Source organism: Dromiciops gliroides, chromosome 1, assembly GCF_019393635.1.
Source record: "Dromiciops gliroides isolate mDroGli1 chromosome 1, mDroGli1.pri, whole genome shotgun sequence".
NCBI classification, from domain to species: Eukaryota; Metazoa; Chordata; class Mammalia; order Microbiotheria; family Microbiotheriidae; genus Dromiciops; species Dromiciops gliroides.
This window is the reverse complement of record NC_057861.1, coordinates 334673304-334694765: the sequence shown is the minus strand read 5'-3', so window position 1 is coordinate 334694765 and position 21462 is coordinate 334673304. Positions and strand designations below refer to the sequence as shown.

Here is a 21462-nt window from a genome sequence, read left to right as displayed (position 1 = left end):
CACAGCCAACCTATGTAGTTTACTAGTACCTTGGAAAGGGGTCAGCTAGGTAGGCTGACTGTGCACCTACTTTAATCCCACTTTAGCTTCTTAGAGAAAAATCCCTTGATCTTCTAGAACCCAGGAAGGGTGAGGCTGGGTCCTGAAGGAGAGTTCTGCCCAGTCCTGGACAGTAATAAAGATAGACCTGGGTCCAAGTCACCCAGTGAGTCACTGCCCAGCCTCTAGATGAAACAAGAAAACAGGTCTGAGCTTAAAGGGGAAGTACCAGGCTATAAGACATGTGATTGGGAAGCAATTTCTGTGGACTTTGGGGAAGGGAAAGAGGAATGAACAGGCAGTGGCTTTATAAAAACCTTTCTATTTGTAGTATCTATGTAAGTATGTAAGGCAACGTCTCCATGTTTTATTAGTATATTACCAAGCTAGATAACACAGGGTAGTCAACAATCCAGATAGAATAGCAAAAAGAGAAAAGAGGAGACCAAAAAAAAAAAAAATTCTGTGGCCCCAGATATCCAGGTATAAATGCATAAAGTATGGGAAACAAGGAAGGTCAACTAGAGATTCTAATGCAAGGAGGCAAATTTTTTATAAGTTGTCACTGAGACTTGGTGAGATAGTCTCATGATAAGGAGATGGCTTTAGAAGGATAAGACTTATTTAAAAAGAACTGAACAAACAGGGTAGGAAACTATTAAAAAGTTTTAATTATACAAAAAACAAGCCAGGAGTCAGAAATAGGACGTTGGATGGAGAACATTTCAGTGAAGACCTATTGGGGGGAGAAACACAAGGAATATTTTGACAGAATATACTCTAAATGACCCAGAAAGGAGGAGGAAAGAGATGAGAAGTTTAGGAAATAGGTCATAAGCCTTTCACAAATACATGAAATAACAGCAACACAGACCTTCAATTACCAGCATATCTATTGGAGTTCTCTGCCAACAGCAGAGCAACTAATAATGTTTTGGCTTAATCAAATGAAGGTACATGAAGTGTTTTGCAAACTTTAAAGTGCTATATAAATGCCATTTGATAGCTATTCATGAGAATTTTATCCTATAAAAAGTGGTAGAAAACATTGAGAGAAGCTACTCCTCTATAATTTTACCCTAAATAAGGTGCAATTTGTCACTGGACTAGAAGTGATGGGAATCTATTTCCTCTTCTAACAAAGTTATTAAATTAGTAGATCAGAGAATGTCATAAAATATAGCTTAGTAAGGTGTCTATAAAGCATGCCTAATAGTCTCTCATGAATTTATCCTTGTGAACAAGATAGAGAAATGTGAGCTAAGTAAAAGTATAATTAGGTAAATAAAGAATTGGTTGAATGGATAGATCCAAAGAATAGTTATTAACAAATATTATTAAAAGAATATCTCAAAGTTAACTCAAAAGGCCTTAATTATAGAACCCTGGGGATTTGTGATAAGCTATTTAACCTTTTTATCAGTGATGTGAATAAGGCATAAATGGGATATTTATCAAATTTGCTCGTGACACAAACCTGGGAGAAGTGCTTAACACACTAGATGAGTCAACATTCAAAAATAGGTTGATGCCCTATATGGTTGGAACAAATTTAATATCAAATTTGTTAAGGCTAAAATTCTAGCTAGTCTGTCTAAAATATCTAATGAGTGGTCGCCAATAAATTATAAGCTTTAGCAAGAGTTAGGCTTTTAAGCATTTTATTAAGGAGAACAAGAATTTGGTAAAGAGAAAGAGAAAGGCCTACATTCAACTATCGATTAAAGGGAGAGTGCATTTCTAGCTCCCTTCTCCACCAGCGTCCTCAGGAAAGAGCGCGAGTCAGAGCACCAGGCTCCCCCCTTCTTCCTCCCACCAGCAAATGTCACTTCCCGATGCCAAAGAAAAGATTCCTGGTCTTGCCCTCAAAGACCTTCACTTCATGGTGGGGCTTTCCTACAGTAAGTCTCCAGCAGGGGGCGTCATTCCAATCGTTACAAATTGAGATTTGGGGCAGGGAGTGGGGATTGGCTGCCATTTTACCTTAGTGATTTACATTTTGTTCAATGAAAACCCTTGGGTTCAACTTTTTTCCACATGAAGTTCTCTATGTTTTCCTATACTTTGGCATTTTTTGTTTTAAAAATGATTATGGGGCAGCTAGACAGCACAGTGGATAAAGCACCAGCCCTGGATTCAGTAAGACCTGAGTTCAAATCCAGCCTCAGACACTTGACACTTACTAGCTGTGTGACCCTGGGCAAGTCACTTAACCCTCAGTGCCACACCAAAAAAATAAATAAATAAAATTGTGTGTGTGTGTACACATACACATAATAAAGCTAATTGTCGGGTTAAAGAACTTGGTGTATTTTGCCCAGAAAAGAAATTACTTGAGGATGAATAAGATAGCTGTCTTCAAGTATCTAATGGGCTAGCCTATAGACTTTATCAAGAGTTCTTAAACTGGGGCCACAGATTCCCCAAAGGTCTGTGGACAGAATTTCAAGGGGTCTGTGAATTTGAATGGGTAAAAAGTTACAGCTTTATTTTCACTAACCTTTATTTGAAATTTAGCATTTTTCTCCATTGCACAGGACCTTCTACTTCACAGATATGCTTACTCCTAAATGATCAGAGGCAAGACAGCATAGTCCATGTCTTCTCAAAAACAAGTGTTCCCCTCTTTATAAAGAAACTCAGTTTCAGACTTTGTCCAAGGGATGGGTGGGGAGGGTGAATCAGAGCAATAGTAGCTAGGTCTTTCAGGTAAGAAGGAAGGATGGAAGTCACAAAGACTTGTTATTCTCCCTTGTTCTAGGACCAAACTTTACTCTAGAGGCTGAGTAGACAAGTAGTATGACCTCAGGAAGGTCCCCTTCCCCAAAATCTCTCACTCTGCCCTACTTGAAAATTTTAATTTATCTCACACTGCCTGAAATTCTATCAATTAAGAGATAAATTCTGATTCATACAACTCATGTATTACAATACACATTTCCCTAGATGGTGATATGGGATTGGTGTGAATCCATTTAATCTGGCTACTTTATTCATAAAATTCAGCTGAAACCAGGTGCACTAAAGGAATGGACATTTTGTTACAGTGAAGGGTGATGTGAAGAATGGAAGTACAGGCCAAATATGATGCTGCTATGAGAAGCTTTGGGTAGGTCATGGGCATTAAATCCTTGAAGATGTAAAGTAAAGCCCTATCAAAACTGCCTTCCCATCACAAACTTTGCCAATCTCTTCTGCCAATCTGTTCATGTCATGAACCTACCACCCCAAGTACATGCGCATGCGCAATACACACACCCACACACACACGTGTGCGCGCACAAGCTGTCTATCTCTCCCTCCCTCCCCTTCCTTCCTCTCTCCCTCCCTCCTCTTTAGCCCCTATGACCTTTTCCTTCTCTTCTAACTCTTGCCCATTTATCTCTGGAAAACCTCCTCATTCCTTTTTTTAAAATTTGTGTACTAAAAATTTCATGAATTGATTTCTAGTGCTATTAGTAGTACTACTGATTTACCTTCACTAAGTCATAGTAAAGGCATTAATTTTCAATGAAAATTAGATATAATTAAAATTTCTGAAAACATTCTCAGATTCTATTAAAAATGTTCAAGGATATTCATTTGCCTCTGTTCCTGCTAATTAAATCTGCTTTTCTTCAAGTATTTATTCAAAATAAATTTTTAACATTTTTGTATTCAGTTTTCTCTTTTCCATTGTGTTAAACATATTTTAAAAGTTTTCTATGATTTTTATTTAAAATGTACTATATTTCAGTCAATTTATAAATTAAATAGGCTTTTGTGTGATATTCTAATATTCTAACCATCATTTATAATTATAATCACATTAGTTACATATTATATTATACAAATATTTATAATAATTTCCTCATAAGTCTGAGGAAAATGTATGAGTTCTAAAAGACTAACTTAAAAATGAACTTATGAATTTGGGGGGGGGGCAGGGCAATGGGGGTTAAGTGACTTGCCCAGGGTCACACAGCTAGTAAGTGTCAAGTGTCTGAGGCCGGATTTGAACTCAGGTACTCCTGAATCCAGGGCTGGTGCTTTATCCACTGTGCCACCTAGCCGCCCCATGAATTATTTTTTTTTTAAATTGTGAACATATCTTCCACCGTGTAATTTAGGATTAAAGACTTTGTTGACTCTTAATCCTGACAAATAGTGTAAGACAAGTTCTCTAAAGAGAGGGAAAAATTCAGTCCACTAAACTTAAAAGGCACACAAAGGCTCAAAAAAACATCCAAATAATGCCATAGGAAAATGCCCGGGGCAGCAAAACTCACAGAAGAATGTGCTGAAGTCATCTTCTAACCAAGAACGGCTTGGAAGGTCAGAAGGAGGGAGCTGCTGTGCTGAGACAGGAGTGGAGCCCAACCCCTCAGTCACCCTGATATAGATCCAGTCCCAGGATGGCTTCACCAGAGAGAGAGAGAGAGCCAGAGCCAGAGCCTCTGAATCAGCTAAAGTACCAGTGTCGTCTGGAACTAAGCTCACAATCTGGTGAGAGGGCTGAGCCTTGGGCAACGGGTAGACTACAGGGGGCTATGCTGGTGCTGAGGCAGAACTTGGATTCTTCACCCCTGCTGAGAACCAGGAGGTAGGCTTGAGTAGCAGTGGCCCAGGTTGGGGAGGGGCACAGGCTTGTCAGAGCTGACAACCACAACACACAAAGCTGGTTGATGAGCAAGTTGGCCTGGGGTTATCTATGGACCAGGGAATAGGCCAAGAGAGTGAAGAACCTGATCCTCCTTAAATCATACCACCTGGGACATCTTAAACCCTGGGATAAGCCTGGAAACAGTGCCCCACTTTAAGGAGCTAAAAGTCAAGTAAAAGAAAGGCAAAATGAGCAGACAGAGAAAGGTGAGGACCATAGAAAGTTTCTTCGGTAATAAGGAAGACCGAGGTGCACCCTCAGAGGAAGATGTCAACATCAGGGCCCCTATATCTAAAGCTTCCAAGAAAAATATGAATTGGTCTCAGGTCATAGAGGTGCTCAAAAAAGACTTTGAAGATAAAGTTAGAGAGGTAGAGGAAAAAATGGAAAGAGAAATGAGGGTAATGCAGGAAAGACATGAGAAAAAAAGTCAACAGCTTGAAATGGAAAAATGGAAAAGCTCTTTGATGAAAATAATTGCCTAAGAATTAGGATTGAACAAATGGAAGCCAGTGACTTTATGAGAAACCAAGACACAATAAAGCAAATCCAAATGAATAAAAAAATAGAGGACAATGTGAAATATCTTCTGGGAAAAACTGCTGACCTGGAAAATAGATCCAGGAGAAATAATTTGAAAATGATTGGTCTACCTGAAAACCATGATCAAGGAAAGAGCTTAGACATCATCTTCCAAGATATTCTCAGGGAAAATTGCCCTAAAATTCTAAAAGAAGAAGCTAAAATAGAAATTGAAAGAATCCACTGATCACCTCCAGAAAGAGATCCCAAAAGGAAAACTCCTAGGAGTATTATAGCCAAATTCCAGAGCTCTCAGGTCTAGGAGAAAATACTGCAAGCTACCAAAAAGAATTCAAGTACTGTGGAGCCCCAGTCAGGATAACACAAGATCTAGCAGCTTCTACATTAAAGGACCGGAAGGCATGGAATATGATATTCCAGAGGGAAAAGGAATTGGGATTACAACCAAGAATCTACCCAGCAAAACTCATCATAATCTTTCAGAGGAAAAAATGAGACGTTAATGAAAAAGAAGACTTTCAGATATTTGTGATGAAAAGACCTGAACTGAATGGCAAATTTAACTTTCAAATACAAGACCCTAGAGAACTATAAAAAATTGGAGTTGGGGGACATGCTTGGGGTCATACAGTGGGTGACTGTCATGTGTCTGAGGCTGGGTTTTGGCTGGGATCCCCTGGGTCCACTGTGTCACCTAGCTGCCCCATGATGACATCTTTAGGGTTAAATTGAGGGGTGAGGGGAATGCACTGCGGGGGGGAAGGGGGAAGGGCAGAGGTGAAATCCTACATGAAAGAAAACAGGAAAAGGTTTATGGAGTGGGGAAAGAGATGGGAGAGGAGCAGGGCAGTAAATGAATTTTACACTCATCAGAAAAGGCTCAAAGACCTTAAACTCATCAGAGTTGCCTCAAGGAGGGACTAACACACACCCAACTGGGTGGAGTAATCTATTTAATCTGGGTAGTAAATGAGCCTAACACTCATCAGAACTGGCACAAGGAGGGAATAATATACACACTCAATTGGGTGGAGTAATCTCTATAACTCTGCAGGAAAATAGGAGGGGAAGAGGATAAAGAGAGAGGGGCAAAAGAAGGAGGGCAGAGTGGGGAAGGGGACAGACAGAAGCAAATCCCTTTTGAAGAGTGAAAGGATGAAAGAAGAGGGATAATAGAATAAAGATTATGGGGAAGGGAATAGGATAGAAGGGAAACAGTTAACAATAGTAATTATGAAAAAAAGAAAAGGGGGCAAAATTGTACAACCAATATTTATAGTATCTCTTTGTGGAGGCTAAGAATTGAGAATCAAGGGAATGTCCACCAATTGAGGAACGATGGAAGAAGCTGTGCTATACGACTGTGGTGGAATGGTCTTGTGCTATAGGAAATAACAAACAGGATGATTCCAGAAAAACCTGGAAAGACTAATGAACATCAATGTATAATGAAGTGAACAGAGCCGAGAGGACATTGTGCATAGTGACAGCAATATTGTTCAATGAGCAATTGTGAATGACTTAACTACTCTCAGCAATGCAATGATCCAAGACAATCCCAAGGAACTAATGAGGAAGCTTACTATTCACCCCCATAGAAAGAACTGATAAAAAGAACACTTGTGGATTGTACATATATAACCTGACTACAATCTTGTGGAGGGGGGAGGAAAGGAAGGGAGGGAGGGAGAAAAATTTGGAACTCTAAATATTATGAAAATGAATGTTGAAAACTACCCTTACATGTAAATGGAAAAAATAAAATAAATGTGTGTTGATAAAGTTAAAAAAAAAAAAGGCACACAAAAATTCTAAGACCAAATTGAAGAGTTCAAATCCAGCCTCAGACACTTAACATTTACTAGCTGTGTGACCCTGGGCAAGTCACTTAACCCCAATTGCCTCACTAAAAAAAAAAAAAGTTCATGGACCTAAGATTAAGAATTTAGGAGCTCTATAGTTTTTTCTACTCTAATCAGGACCTAGTTTTCACGTCCTCCACAATTTTATAGGTACTATTCTAACTTAAAAAAAAAAAAAAGGCAATTCTTAAACTACTACCTCATGCAGATCAAATGAGATGATGTGTGTAATACACTTGCTGTGACAAAACACATCCTCTGCTCCAGTCAAATCAGTTTATCAATTCCAAAGACAATGTGGCTTCCTATTTCTATTTTTGTCAGTTCATTCCATTCCCTAATCCTCTGAAAAATCTTTAAGTTCCAACTCAAATACCTTTAAGACTTAACTCTAGTCAACAAGCTTTCCCTTCCTCCAACCTCCATTATACTTATACCATGAGAATTTATATTTTGCCTTTGTGATTATTAAAAATATGAGGCATAGGGGACAGCTAGGTGGCGCAGTAGATAAAGCACTGGCCCTGGATTCGGCAGGACCTGAGTTCAAATACACCCTCAGACACTTGATACTTACTAGTTGTGTGACCCTGGGCAAGTCACTTCACCCTCATCGCCCCACCCCCCCCTCAAAAAAATATGAGGCATAGTTTCTGGATAATTTAATTTTATTAATAGGCTGGCAGGTTATTAATAAAAGGATGGTCAATGGCCGCCTCTCTGAGACCGAAGATGGTGGGGCACAGTTTATATACCCATCTAACTGTAAGAGGTTCATCATATAGCAACCAAATCTAATTAGCTGACATGACTGGAGGAGTGTTAAATTAAAAGTCTGGGGCTATATGACTTAGGTCACTCAAATCTTGGTAAAAAAAGAAGACATCAGAGAAAGAATGCAGACCCCACTCATGCAACAGTTTGTGTGGCTTGGTACGGGCTAAATTTCATCAGTAGACTCCTACAGCCAGCTAGATAAATGGATGTTTCCACCCAAGATTCCTAAACCCAGATGAAACCCCACTTTCAAGGAGAACAGGACCTTGGAATGAAAGGAGAAGAAAGGATTAAGAAAGAAGGGGAGGGAGCAAAATTTGGAGTGCAAAATCTTATAAAAATGAATGTTGAAAACTATCTTTACATGTAACTAGAAAAAATATTAAGAATTTTTTTAAAAAGTAATAAATAACACTTGTAAAAGCATTTTTAAAAAATGAGAGGAGAATCACTGGTCCCCCCCTCACTAAAATTATTTTTCATACCTTATTCTCTAATTATTTAAAGTATATTAGTCTTTTAAAAAATGTTGACTGCAAATTCCTTGAGGGCACAGAATGTGTGTATGCATGTATATATACATAGATACATACAAGCATACATACATACAGTGAGGGAGGGAGACAAAGTGACTCCTTGCCTTATCTCTCACATAGTGCTAGCCTCATAGCACGCACAAAAATACCTGAAAATTGGTTGCTTAATCATGAAAAATGTGTATAGAGACTTAAGAGAATGGTTATTTAAAATGCTGTCAGTGTAGTTTGATGTGGGCCTTTTAAAGTGTTTGTATTGCAGGCAAAAACTGCAGAATAATACATCTCCCAGGATTATCTTACAGTCTGAATAACTCATTTTAGCAAAAAAAATTATTGCATAGCTAATACCCACAATCTTCCCAAAGTCCCTTCAATGGGACTGCATTATAGCTTCAAATATTTTTGGTTTTTTTGTTTGTTTTACCAAAGCTCAATTTGCCAGTGTGGGGAGCTTTGGTGAAGAATTTCCTCTAACAATGCAGATCTGTATATGCTTTGCAATTTTGGAATACCATATCAAGTTGCCTGGGGCAATGAACAATTAAATCATTTAACCACTGTTAAAGAGCCATTTTATGTCAGAGGCTGGACTTGAACCCAGATTGGTCTTCCTCAACCTGAAGCCAGCTCTCTATCTATTATGCTCCACATTATCAATGGTAGGTGCTTGTTTTCTCAAGATTTATTGCCACATGTAGCTAATATCACTGGTCTTCAAGTTCCTGATCCCCCCTTAATACTAGCACCCTCCCTCTAAGATTACCTCCAGTAAGATTACCCCCAATTTATTATGTATCCATTTTTCTTGCACATAATTCTATGACTGCACAAATTGTATGATTCTATGACATTCCTCTAATCTTTCCCTCTGCTCTTAACTAACATCTCCATCTGTAGTCTGGATCACAAAACTTCTGAACCTCAACAATTCAACATTTATGAAGTATACTATGTCTAGAGTACAAGTAGGCTGGGAGAAATGCAAAGTTTTAACAATGTATCTCCCTACTTGGAGCTTACAATCTAGTGGGGGAAAACAATACATATATAAGTAACCAAAAGTACTAAATTAAATAAAAGTGCACAAGCTACAAAGAAAATATCATACAATTACCCAGGAGGGAGAAAACATTTCCAACTGGGAAGATCAGGGAAGTTTAGCTTATCTAAATCATAAAACATCTGGGGCAGAGGGGGAAAAAAAGCTGGAGAAAGCAAGATCAAGAGTTGTTGTGGAGTACCTTTAATTCAGCTAAGGGCTTTGGACTTTAGTTAGGGGGCAGAAGAATGCCATATAAAATGTTTTGAAGAGATAAATGTCAACAGATCTGTGCATAAGGAAGAGTAAATCAGGAGTATGAAAAGTAGCGTGGAGAGGAAAGAAGCAAGGGGTTCTTAGACTTTTGTGTGTATCATATACAGCTTTGCAGTCTGGTAAAGCCCAAAGACTTTTCAGAATGTTTTAGTGCTATGTGTATGTGTATGTGTATGTGTATGTGTGTGTGCACGTACACACATGCCTATATATATGTATAGAGATATTTATATTTGTGAATGTAATTATTTATAATTTGTTTATAATATATAATTAATAGTAATTTATATAATTTAGTATTATATTTATTCTATTATAATTATATATAATTTATTTCTAAATATGTATATTTATTTAGCACTATATATTACATAATTATGATATATCATATATAATTTGCTTCTTTTGTAATCATATACATATGTATATAAAAGAAACAAATTATAATGAAAGTTATCAACATAATTTTTTAAGTTCATGGATCACAAGGTAAGAACCCTTAGATTAGAGGGTGCAAGATCTACTAAAGAAATTATAATTTTAATATAATCATGTATATGTCCATATAATTATGTATAATTATATAGTAAATTCTAATCACAGTCCAGGTGAATGGTATTAACATATATGCATTAAGGTGGTGACAGCAGTAACAGAAAAGAATGCTTTGAGACTTTGAGCTCAAAACTGTTTCTTCAAGTATCTTCATTCTCTCTCTTTCCCAAGATTCTTCCTTCTACTCAACTCTCCCCTCAATTAAAAAAAAGTTTTAACTTCAGGCACTATAAAATCTCTTGCTATCCAATCTCCTAATTAATTTCCTAGGCGAGTTATCTGCTGCCCCTGCTTTCATTCAATGTTTTCTCAAACCTCTAGAATTTACTCCCTCTACTAGACTTTTAACTGTTCTGAAAATAAAAAACAGCACCCCTCCCAAAATAAATAAATAAATGAATGAATAAATAAATAAAGGACCTTTTTTTTGGTCTTCAACTTTTCTGCAGCATGTCATTGTTGAGTATCAATTCCTTCTTGAAGCCCTTTTAAATTCCATGACATTTCATTTTTTCCTGATACTATTCCAAAGTTATTTAAATTATTAAATTTAGCATCCAAGTACTCTCATTTTACAGATTAGGAAACTTGATGGCAAGAGGTTAAGTAAATTGCCCAAAGGTCCCAAAGGACTAGAACCAAACTCTGATTTTCAGTCCTGTGTTATCTTCAAAATGCAAAATATTTCACTTGTGTCTTTGCTCATATTGTTATCCCTGCTTGGAACATTCATTTTCCCTAATTTTCACCATCTATCCAAATTCTAGCAGTACTCCAAAAAGCGTATCATCATGATGAAACTTTCTCTGCACACCCAAGTCCCAATGATTCTCCCTATTTTGAACTCACATTATACTTTATGCAATGAACAACTCATTGTTTCATGCTAGTCATGTCTTTCCAAATAGATTAAGTTTGGTGAAAGAAGGAATTACTTATTAGAATAAAGGGAACTAGACTTGTGATTTGTTTTAGGGAACTCCTGTATGAGGAGACTCCATCTCCCAGTGCAGGTCAACAGTTTCTCTGAAATGCATAGTCCTAGAGGCTGCCTCATGCACCAAGATTAAGTGACTTGCCCAGGGTCACAGAGACAGTATGGGTCAGAGGCAAGACTTGAACCAAGATCTTCTGGCTCCAAGGCCAGTTCTATTCTCTATACCACAGTTGCCTCTGTGTCTTATTATTGTATTATTAACATGACCACCTTTATAGAGTACTTCATTGTTTTCAAAGTATTTTCATAAATTCTACTAGCCCAGGATTTGAGGTTTTACCCAATGTTCTGTATCACAGAATGCCATAGTTGAAAGATCCTAGACACTATCATATTCAACCCACACCTGACCAAGAATCCCATCTACAACACCCGCAAGTCTTTGCTTTTAGACTTTGAATGCAGGGGAACCTACCACATTCCTCAGCCATAGGTAAACTTGATGACAAAACAAACTCAAGGCGGCAACTAGGTGCTGCAGTGGATAAAGCACTGGCCCCGGATTCAGGTGGACCTGAGTTCAAATCTGGCCTCAGACACTTGACACTTACTAGGTCTGTGACACTGGTCAAGTCACTTAACCCTCATTGCCCCACAAACAAAAACAAACTCAAATGGGTTAAGTTTGCTCTCTACTTGTTCTTGAATTAGTTTTCTCATCTTCAAAGGAGGGGTTTGGGAGGAGGTAATTTTCAAAGCCCTCTCAAGCACCAACAATCTAAGATTCTCTTCTCTATCTATAATAACAAATTTAGAAGATGGGAGAGTTACTATTAAAACTAAAGCCTGGGGCGGCTAGGGGGCACAGTGGATAAAGCACCGGCCCTGGATTCAGGAGTTCCTGAGTTCAAATCCGGCCTCAGACACTTGACACTTACTAAGTCACTTAAGCCCCATTGCCCTGCCAAAAAACAAAAACAAAAACAAAAACAAAAAAAAACCTAAAGCCTTCAGTCCTATTTTGGTGCCATATTCACTTGTTTTATGTTTCTATCACCCACTTAATACATTTCAGGACATAAAACAGGTACTCTTTTATTTCTAATTGGTCAGTAATATTAAAATTCTGTGTCAATTTTTTCAGGCTTTTAAGATTAGGTTTTTATTTAATTTTGAAAAACTGCTGTCAAATGTCCTTTTAACTTACTTTAAGTGATTTATATTTAGATGGCTACCCTCACTTCTGCCACTAAATTTATATCTAGAAGTAATTTTAAGAGATTATTCAAGCTTAATTCTTTCATTTTTCAGTTTAGGTAACTGATATTTAGAGAAGGAAAGATTGTTACTGAACATCACACACATAGTAACCGACACTGTTGACAATTCTGCCCCCTCAAATAACAGAAGCAAAACAAGAAATCAATCGTTCCTCTCTGTTGTTCATATCATTCCATCTAATCCAATAGCAGACCTAACCCTTCTTTGATCCTTTTGCCTCTACCCCCCCCCTTTTTTTGCAGGGCAATAAGGGTTAAGTGACTTGCCCAGGGTCACACAGCTAGTGTCAAGTGTCTTGAGGCCATATTTGAACTCAGGTCCTCCTGAATCCAAGGCCAGTGCTTTATCCACTGCGCCACCTAGCTACCCCCGATCCTTTTGCCTCTAAAAGATAATTTTTTGTTGTCATTAATACTGCCAGTCTCAACTCATTATAAATTTTATCATTCCACCTCACCTCAATGTTTAATTTCCCTACCTGAATTAAAATGTAAAATTCACATTCCTTATTGCTCGTATTTTCTCCATTTGTTTATAGGTATCTGAGTGTTTGTAGGTATTGTTATAGGCACCATTTATTTTGTTGCCTCTCTTCTTGGAAATTGTGTTCTAGGAACTAATGGTCCTCTTCATTGATATGCTTTTTTCCTATAATGTACTTGTTAATATCTATAGCATCTGGATTACCAAATATATGTGGATAATTTTTGCCCTTCCCATCCATTATCAGTTTCAGGGTCATTTGGTCAAATTAGCAAGACTCCAGAAATAAACTTTAGCCATCCCTCATTCGGTATAGCCTATACGCCTGAACTAATAGTTCATTATTCCTATATTTTAGGTTGTGATCTAGAAATCCAAATTCTGAAACATCATCTTCTTAACCAGGTGTTCCATTTCTCAAATCAGCCTTTGCAATGGTGATAAAAATCAGTGCTCCTAGGGTTTCAATTTCTTTTACAGGACTTGCAGAATCCATAATCCACTCCAGGTTATCTTCTGATGGGATTCACTAAGATATCACTTGTTTCTATTTGAATCATCAGTGATTATGAGTAGTGGTTGTTAGATTTGACAAATCTCAGCTACATGTCCCCAAAAGACAGAATACCTCCCAAGTATCCATGTATAGTCTACAGAGGGCAGCTGTGGTACTTGTTGGGAATGTCACCAATCATTATTACTTGTTTCTTCTTCCTCTAGCCAGAACTGGATGACCTCTCTCCTCATGCCACCTATGGATCTACATCATAATTCCAAGTTGCAGAAATCCTGAGAAATAGAAGACTCAAATGCTTCTTGGTTATTCGAAGTGATTTTAGAAAATGCTTCCTCATCAAAGGCTCCTGGGTTCACCTTCAATGGAGCAAATTCTAAATCTATTACCTCACTATAGTTTCACTGGAAATTCATTCTTTTCTTCCACTCATTTCTTTCCTTCTATCCTCCAACCTCTAGACACAGGTTACAATTCCCCTTTGTCTCATGTTTTCTTCATCTTTGTCTTCCCTTTGAAAAACTTGTCTCATTAAGAAAAAAAAAACCACCACCTTTTCTGATTATAGTCCTCAGAAAATTGTTCCTCTAGCCCTATTTTTCTTCTGATAAAAGACAAATTTACACTACATACACTGTTAGTAATTACTTAATGCTGTTAGAAGCACAAATAGCATTATCTCTGCAGGTCACTGTAAAATCTCCTTTCTTTCCATACTTGCTGGAAATGATACAATGGGTAAGCCTTGTGGCCAATATTTGTGGATAACTACCCTCAGGTCTTGCTTGTGAGGTTATATGTAGAAATCCAATTTCCAGTCATTTCTTGCCTCCTTCTTCTAGTGGTCAAACTTGTTACATTCTACTCTGATCTTCACTCTCAGTGTCTTCTGCTTCCACTGGCCCCTGAGGAGAATTTATAGCAGTTTTCCATTTTGGTTATCTGTCCCAGGGTTTCTCAGGAACCTAACTTGCTCAGCTACCTTTTATCTCTGATCAGAAATTTCCTTACAAAGCCCCAATTCAAATGAGTTCCCCATAGCTTTGGAATCTAATTTTCAGAGCTTAGGACCTTAAATCACCTAAATATTCCTTTTGAATCTCTCAGAAATTGTTACCCAATAAGATAGGAAACCTAGGACTGGATAATTATTACGATACCCCAAATTTAGTCATAACATGTAGAAGATATTATCTTATGAAGCTAGCTAGAAATCTGTAAAAATCAACAATGATGTTCAATTGCATTGTGGGAATTAGTGCCACAAATAAAGTTTCAGTGTTTCATATTTCACAGCTATATATCATCACTAGAAAAACAATGGTGTTAATGTAATTTTTTTTTGAAGATGAGAGAGGTAGCAGCAGAAGGTAGTAAATAGGTATTATTGAAAGCACTGTATAATTCTCAGTGAGATCCAATCTGATTTTCTATTATTAAACTCTAGACACAGCTCATCATATAATTGCAGTGAAAGTGCAAAGATGCCAAATTGATCATTTAAAGGGCCATCAATTCACCAGCATTTCAATCTTGTCAATATGTATTTTCATGTGTGTTTTTCTATGTATGGTCATATGGTTTCACTGTTGTAGGTTTTATTGAAGAGAATGTTCTGGGCTTCAATGCAATTAGGATAATGACATCTAGGAAATACATTTGGAGAACTTTGTCAAATAGGGAATCCTTTTGTTTTGGGAATCATCTTCCAGGCAAAACCATGACATTGATTACTACATGTTTCCCATATGTAACACCTCATTTGATTACAACACTTTGCTCTCTAAACAAAAACTGCAATCACATTATAGTTTCATGTGATCTTAATGTACAAATAGAAGATACCTTGTCTGAGAAGTACCTTCAAAATTGCACTGTCTGCCAACTGCTTTTTGAAGACAAAAGAGGAATCACTCAGTTGTATGATCATAAATATGTGGTGTTCCACAAAATAAAATTTGCACTAACTTCTCTTTTCCTTTCTCATATTTTCATGAAGGATACCCTCAAGAAATAAACAGGCTATTCTCAGAGATTTTATTGAGATGAGAGAGCAGACTTCTAATTATTTATTGATATCTTCTCAATTGCTCTTAAAAGTTTTGCTGCTTTTTTTCTTCTATACTATTTATTTAGACACAACCCTTTTATCCTTCATGTTCCACACACCCCCACCCTATAAATCATTATAAACCAGTTGCATTTCTGATTGCCCACTGATCTTTTCTATTCTTTTAGATTCTTTTTTAGATACAAGAATCTATCCTCAAATGCCCTTAAAATTGTGTCATCTCTAGGATGGATTTCTTCTATGTGTATTTCAAGGTGTGCTAGAAAGTGTAGTCAGAAGACTTTTGTGAAATCTTTGTTCTACTGCTCACTGTGTGAACTTTGGCAAGAAACTTCACATTTCTAGAACTGTTTCCTCATCCATAAAATACAGGAGTTAGATTAGATAATTTCTAACATCCCATCCAACTTTAATATTCTGTGATTCTTTATCTTCTATGCAATTACAGAACACAGTTTTGGAGCTATAAGAAACCTTATAAATCATCTAATTCAACCCCTTAATTTTAATTATAAAGAAACAGCCTGAAGAGATGCAGTGACTTGTCCAATGACATTCAGTTTTGGAGAGCCCAGACTCAAGCTGATTCCAAATCCATCATTCCTTCTACATCATGCCAGCTACCTTACTTCAAAATTTTTACTTGAGAGAACAAATCCCCATAAAACAGCTAATCTGTTTTACTTTGCATCAGTTTTTCTTTCTAGTTTGATCTACACATTATGAAGATACTGTAGTTTAGTTGAACTTCATATCAAGTTCGCTGAAACCTGATCTTCTCCTTAAGCAGTTTTCACTGTCCCCCAACCCTAGCATGTATAATTGTTTACTTAAGTTCTTGAGGTATTCTCCTCAGTACTATTTTCCCAAGATGTATCTCTGTTGGGCTAGGAAGTGCTGATTAGGTGAGGTGGCTTCTCAGTTCTTTTGGCCTGTTCATTGTGCGAAGTATTATGCCTAAGTTAAACTTCTCAAGGAAATGTGATGATTCAGAGTGATTGCTTTATTTTTTAAGTCAACAACTTCCTTTAGACTGATCAAGTCATTCAGTACTCTCCAGTTTCATTACTGTTCAATTGTCTTCTTGAATAAAACATTTGTGATGAACCAACATGAAGTAGTCTGTAAACCTTTGGCCTCTTCCTTTTCTTGAACCCAAACCGTATTTTCCAATTTTGATTATTTGCCCATGTTTGCTTTCACATCAAAGTAATAAGGGCACTAAACTATATTTTGATTTAATTAGGAATATCCTTCTATCTTTTCAAGTTCTTAGTTAAAATTCTCTTCCTTCTCTATAATGCATGTACCTATTATAAGAAGTGCAATTTAGTGAAAAGAGTACTAGTTCTTGAAGTCAGGGGAACTGGAATAAAATTGTGTCCAATGTTTACTTCATTCTGTGACTATGGGCAGATAAAAATCTGAGTCTCAGTTTCACCTGCAAAGTGAGAATCAAACTAGATGGTCTCTGCAGATTCTTTCAGATCTAAAGCTATGATTTTCTGACTTTCATGTCATTCTCTTTGTTTATGAAATGTACCATGAAATAGTGTTTTCTTCAGAGGCAGTATCATAACAGAAAGTAAGGGAGTTGGAGTAAGGAAAACAAAAATTATGTGACCATGGGCAAGTTTCAGTGTTCTCATTCAAAAAATGAAGATATTGTCATTACCTATATTTGCAAATCTAAGTCACCAAATAAATGTGAATTAATCATTTGTTGCCTTTGGACACAGGATGAAACCAATGCATGTCTACTCCTTGATGTTTCTGCAAGCCATTTTCCTAATTACCTCCAACTTCATTCACCACAAGAAAACCAATATGCATATAGTTCAGTTCTTTTAGTATGTTAATTCACTGATAGCTTAAGAAAGATTATACCTTAAGAGTATCAACATTTAAAAGACTGTGATTTGTAATACCCTTTGCCTCCTTTTTGGCTATTCTAATCACTGTACCACTAAGTGTAGGGAGAAGAGTCATTTTGTGTCTATGTAAGCTTGAGTAGAGATTGTTTCATTTTTGTATTTGTATCCCCAGTCCGTAGCACTGCCTGACATATGGTAAACTTAATAAATACTTGATTTAAATGGCCTGTGAAATTCATTATCCGGTGACCCTTTTTTGACTGTTCAAGAGTATTAGCATGGTTCACCACCATCCCATTTCACAAACTTACTTTCTGAGTTCCTGTGATAGATTACTAGTTCTTTCTGGCTGCCTTTTGTTTTTTCCTTCCTTTTCCTATTTCCCATATAATTAAGTTTCCAAGAGTCCTGTTCTCATCCTTCTGTCCACTTAGTTTTCCTGGCATATATTACCAACATTATATGTAAAGCTCAATTTCTCTCCCGAGTTCCATACTCACATTTCAAACTGTCTGCTGCACCCCTACACTTTTTTTTTTTTAGTGAGGCAATTGGGGTTAAGTGACTTGCCTAGGGTCACACAGCTAGTATGTGTTAAGTGTCTAAGACCGGATTTGAACTCAGGTACTCCTGACTCCAGGGCCGGTGCTCTATCCACTGCGCCACCTAGCTGCCCCATCCCTACACTTCTTAATGGAAATACACTTATCTCCCCGCCCCACCCCAAAATTGCTCTCCATGATTCCTATGTCTACTAATGGTACCATGCTTGTATCACTTACACTCAAAAACTCAGTGTAATAATCTGGCTAACTCACCTTCTCAGGAAATATCTAATCAGATGCCATTGATTCTTATTCTCCCTCCACAATCTCTGAAATATGTACTCTTCATTTACAATGTTATTTTGTAGCTGAAGTTCTCATCTCCTCACTTGAGCTACTCTTACTATATAGCTTTTTCAACTGGCTGTATCCTCCTACTTCAATCTAACTTACATACTGTTTGCAAAATTAATGTTCTTAAGTTGCAACTTTGACAAGATGATCGTCTGCTGCTTAACAACCTTAAATAGAATGACCAACTTCTTAGCCCATTATTCAATGTCCTCCAAACTACTGCCCACAATGAGTCTGGTCAATTAACCACACTTTCAGGTTATATGCCATGACTTCCATAAAGCCTTACATGAACCCCCAATTTGGAACTCTCTCTGCCAACATTAACTTGGCAAATATCCTCTATCATCTACAAGATGGCAAATTTTATTGAAGCATAAGGACATTTCTTTTTCTTCTTTACATATCTTAGTATCCAGTATGCTACAAGCATACTGCATACAAGCCTTCGAGAAATCTTTTTCTTAAAATATATGTTCTGACCCTGGGCAAATCAATCAACACCTCCCCCCACAGCCCCACCAAAAAAAAAAAAAAGTTCCAAGGGGCAGCTAGGTGGTGAAATAGATAAAGCACTGGCCCTGGATTCAGGAGGACTTGAATTCAAATGTGGCCTCAAACACTTGACACTTACTAGCTATGTGACCCTGGGCAAGTCACTTAACCCTCATTGACCTGCAAAACACACACACGTGTATGTATATATGTGTATATACACAATATATATATGGTCCAAGAATACTCACAGTGAATCTAATTTCACCGGATAAAACTCAAGCACTGACTAACCTATAAAGCAAGGGAAAAATTATACTACTGTAAACATAAAGTCCATTAAATAAATCAAGTAAGAGATGAGGAACCTCAAGTCTGAACCTATTTGAAAACTTGGCTATTTTTACCTAAGAGATATTTAATCATAGGCAACTTTTATCATAGGCAACTTTAATAAGCAACTACTTTATTAAATTAAATTCCCCTTATTTCTGAAGATTTTCTACCTTCTTACAAGTTTGATACAACCTTATTTTTAAAAATACTCATTGACTTCATGAGTTTTGTTTTCCATCTACATTAAGTTCTAGGGAAAGATGTTTTTCTTCCACTCAGGGTTTATTCTGTTTAGATAGTCATAGAAAAACAGAATCATAACTTTTTAAAGTTGGAAGAGATCTTGGCAACCAATTAGCTCAACAATAAATTTACATTTTTACTGGGCCTTTGAAAAGCAATAACACTACAGTTAATGACATAGTTATTAGATCAATGATTTGTATTGGGGAAATGGAAATACCTTGCTCTATTACTGTTAGTAAAAGACAAAATTATGCCATATTTGCTATACAACTAAAATATAGATGAAAACCCAATAAATATAATTAAGCATACCTGAAAGAATAAAGATGAAAAGCACGAAGATTCCTATGAGGGGTCTTCTTGCACTAAGTTGTTCCAACTATGAGACTATAGGGTTGAAGTTTCATCGATTAGGCTCAGGCCACCCAGGGAGGCAGTGGCAGATTTTTTTTTGCATGTAACTCAGACCTGGCCTGCTGTCTCCCTTTCTCCTCTCTCCTTTTCTCTCTTATTTGACTGTCCACAATACAAAACTGGAGAATATTTGTGAAATATTTAATGAATTTTATAATTTGTTGTACTTAAATTTTTCTGGGTTTTTTGGTGATAATTTTAGTCAGGCATGTTTACTTTTTTCACATGAAATGAACTTTAAAAAATACTATAGCTTCATGACCTTTGATTTACAAGAAAGCTCAATAGAGGATGATTAAAATATAAAGAAATTTTGTAGCTTCCAGCATGAACTACATCAGGAAACTTTTAAAGTTTTATATTTAAAACCACAGTAACAAATATAATTGAGAAATATATTCTCAAATGTTGTATGTGATTCGATATATTTAAGTATGCTTTCCTTTTTGATGAGGAAGCATTTTTCCCCAACTTAATCTTCAGAGAGGCAAGAATAAATTCTGAATTGGAAGGATATTGCTTTGAAGTTCCAAAGAGAATTAAAGATTTTTATTGTAGTAGTTTCTCAAGGTTGATCTTACCTCATCCTTACATCATAATTACCATTATGAAATCAGGTTTTACACTTAAGTATTCACTTCACTTTACTACCGACTTTAGTTACTAAATTTTATAATACCAGTCAAAGCGGTATCCCTTTGGTTAGTCAACTCAATTCCAAATATCTCTGTTTATCGAGTCTTCCTTTTTCTCCCACCTATCTACTCTAGATCTTTTGAAATTAGATTTTTTTACAAACTTAAGTTTAAAAGGTCTTTTCTTGTTCATCCCTATCTTTTAAATTCTACTATCAGAATATCATTTTATGTATATGTAAACATGTCATCAGCAGAATCTGAGCAAACTATACACCAAAAACTGGAATAAAATGTACTAAAGCCGGGACAGCTAGGTGGCTCAGTGAACTAAGCACCAGCACTGGATTCAGGAGGACCTGAGTTCAAATCCAGCCTCATACACTTGACACTTACTAGCTGTGACCCTGGGCAGGTCACTTAAACCTCATTGCCCTGCAAAAAAAGAAAATGACTAAAGCACTCAACTAATAAGGATTATTCCCCCCTCCCCAAAAAGAGTGGTTCTACTGAAAAGTGTTCAAAATTTATATTTCAAGATCTACTTGCAAATAACTGATAAACTTCATCACCACTGTAAAAAATGAAAAGAGTAACTTGAACATCCAACATGATGGACCTCCTTCCTATGACTACGCTTGCCCTGCACCTCTTCTGAATAATACTAAGAAGTAGGAGAAAGAAGGGCAGAAGTATAGGATGTTACAGCTGGACAGGATTTGAGTGACCATCTGCCATTGAATAAAAGAGGTCCAGAATATTGTCTGAGGTCAAACAACTTAATGGCAAAGCTATAACTAGAACCAAGATCTCTTTCTGCCCTTTATTCCAATGACCTTCCACAAACCATGCTCCAGATACAGCAGGAAAGCAAAGTGGTTCAACTCCAAAAATGTTTAAACTATTTCCAGAAAACACTTAAGGAAATGAGTGACCAAGTTCAGGTAAGATATGATCCATGCCTTCATAAGAGATTATGATCTAGCAGAGGAATAAAGAAGTCAA

The 21462-nt window shown here is 36.9% G+C and overlaps 1 protein-coding gene across 1 annotated transcript in view; it reads right to left on the bottom strand.

The window, feature by feature from the left end:
• The window catches only part of RPRD1A (regulation of nuclear pre-mRNA domain containing 1A), a 93736-nt gene that overhangs the window by 2149 nt on the left and 70125 nt on the right, over positions 1 to 21462 (bottom strand). The gene's annotated exons all lie outside the window — the stretch shown is intronic.